Genomic DNA, 2,882 nt, shown 5'->3' on the forward strand with positions numbered 1-2,882 from the left:
GGAGGATGAGCCTGTAGTGTACTGTACCTGCATCGTCAAAGGAGGATCGTCTTCCTGCGCGACCACTCTCGGTCTGTGTTGTTGATGTTGATGAGATGCCTGCTGAATGCTGCTCTTGGAGCCATCGAAGAGGAGCACCTGGGGTTTTGTTCAGCCAGTTGGTGGATGCGCCGGACGAGCAACGGCAGCAATAACTGGTTCCTTTCTCGGAAAAAAGAAAGAAAAAAACACTGACTAGTTCCTGCGCCAAGACCGATTCATCATTTTATAATTGCGGAAATGATGTGTGTGTTCTTCATTGATGTTTGCTCCCTTTGCCGTATCATCCTTTAATAAAGTACCATCAACTGGTCAGCTATGCTCCCTCTGGCCTCTTGGTCGGCGGTCGTCTGTTTTTTTTTTTCTTGCGAGGTAAAAGGGAGTTTTATTCCATATTGATAGGGTTACAATCCAGAGGTAGTAATTGCTCTATACAATGGTCGTCTCCTGGTTGATCTGTCCCGCCGAGCCGACGTCATGGACGGAATGGCGAGCTTGGTGCAGGCAATGCGTTGTCAGCCGGACTCAGTCTGGAGGGAGCTGGGCGGGCATGTGCAGGATTCAGGCCGGCCAAGGGGGAGAAGAAGGTGACGGTGAGCGATGTTCAGCCGGAGGCTGAGCGAGAGTACAAGCAGAAACTTAAGTTGAACATAACTTCAGTTTGGTGAGCAGGGTCTGCTAACCTAGTCTGTCCGTCTAAACTCACCCTCTAGAGAGAAAACGAACATGTGGCTCGTTGTTGTTGCCCTCCGGCCAAAATACAGTAGGATGTCTCTGACCTGGATTCATTGCTTTGCAACCGCTCCATCTCGACCCTCAATCCAACGTTTTTTCTCTCTTTCTCACCTCAAACCCACCGTGATCAGCTTCAGGTTACCTGCGTCGACAGCGTCGTACGTCGCCTTCTTTTGGCAAAAGCGATCGGCGGGCTACACGGATTTCCACACTCTACGCGGAATCGGGGAACGAAATTGCTTTACATGTGATTTTTTCTCATCCGATTCTGTACGAGAAGAGAGAGGCTTGGTTTAATCTGATATGGCCCACAAGCCCAGATCAGTCTTATCGTATACAACTTACCATGAATCTCATCGTACGTGTAGCACTCCTCGTCGGGGAAATGGTTAGCCAACGAAAGGGGCCTAGCTACGCTCCGCAGTGCACCGTCGATCGATCCATCGCTTTAAATTAAAGAATTAAAGTGGCCACCGCGCTCATGTACTACTACTGTATGTTATGCTTTACCCTCATCTCGGGCCATCACTGCTTTGAGAGTGCTATCTCCCTAGATAGATAACCTATTGAAGTTAAAGATAGTGTTGTTGGCTCCAATTGGGTTCAAAGTTCTTTCACTCGAGTCACTGTCAAGGTGCAATGTGGCCCTGCGTGCGTTGAGAGATATTTTGCGTGCCGACTTTGGGTTGCTGTATGTGTTTCATTCAGGTCGGCGCAACGGCAGTTTCGTGTAAGCGAGTAGTGTAGTGCATCAAGGCGGTGGGATGCGCTGAGCTCGAGCGAGAAGAGGAGATGAATTATGCAGCACTAGCTAGCTAGAGTTTCTTTATCTGGACAGCGTATGAGAACTACGAACTCAAGAATAGAGCATGCACCTGGTCATTTTTTCCCTTCGTTCATCGAGAATTGTGGGCGCGTTTGGTAGTCTGCATCACCCCAAACAGGCCTAGTGGGTGCAGGAAAACGCCGTTTGATAGCGTATACGAGGACTTGCTCGCACGTGCATGAACCTTAAAAGCAGCCTAGAGCCTGGTTCGCTAGAAATGCTCGAATCAGCCGTTTCCAGTGAGTCAAGCTGAGTCGGCCGTTTGCACTATAGCTCAAGGTTTTGGTTACCAGTCGAAATTTCAAGATTTCCCATGGTTACCACGTATTTCCGTGCCCCTCGGTAAATCGTCATACCGAGCAAAAAATACCATTTTTTTGAAATTTTTGAATTTAAACACTCGATTTACAGTAAGGTATGTAGGGTCTAATTAATGCAATGAAAGTTGGTTATGGCATGTTGGTAGCAACCTAGTTCCTGTTTTGAGAGGTCTCTGGTTTGAATATTCGTTCATTTTCTTATTTGAATTCAAAATTCAACTATAAAATTCGCTCGAAATATTCTCGGTATTGTCGGTATTTCTCGGTAACCGTGGTAACCACATTTATCAGTCCCCCTCGGTAAAATTACCTCATTCGGTAACCAAAACCTTGCTATAGCTTAGCTAGAGTTTGTTTATCTAGGCAGTGTATGAACTCAAGGAAAGAGCATGCAGCTGGTCATTTTCTCTTGCATTCATCGAGAACTCTCTGAATACTGTGCTGGAAAAAGAACTCTCTGAATATCTTAGGCAAGTATTGTTCAATTAGCGGAAAGAGAAGAAAGAAAGTGCAAACTTCTCAAGAAAAGAACATATGCCAATTGCCAAAGATGGATGATGCCCTAGATGCTGCATCACGGACTAGAATTAATCCACGTGACTGGGTCATGTACCCAAGCGAACTCTACTGGACCAAATTTTCAATGAAATGAGTCACTTACACTTTTTACCCCATATGCTTAATTTTGCAGCATTTCTTATGGCTTTTATTAGGAACTTCTCCAAGATACACCTTTTAAGCATTTTCCCCCCTTTTAAAGTTTTGCCTCATTGGGTTCCATTGTCAATCTCACATGGTGCACCGAGTAAAAGCCCCAGATCGCATGAAAAATCCTCCTGGGCACCGGAGATGCGGCAAACTATGTCGAGCAACATAGTTAAGCCAAAACGGCTTCCACGACTCGGGCCAGAACTCTTCATCGAAGCCATCTAGTCGTGTAGCAGGCGGTCGGGTTTTGCATT

Source organism: Triticum dicoccoides, chromosome 4A (assembly GCF_002162155.2).
Source record: "Triticum dicoccoides isolate Atlit2015 ecotype Zavitan chromosome 4A, WEW_v2.0, whole genome shotgun sequence".
NCBI classification, from domain to species: Eukaryota; Viridiplantae; Streptophyta; class Magnoliopsida; order Poales; family Poaceae; genus Triticum; species Triticum dicoccoides.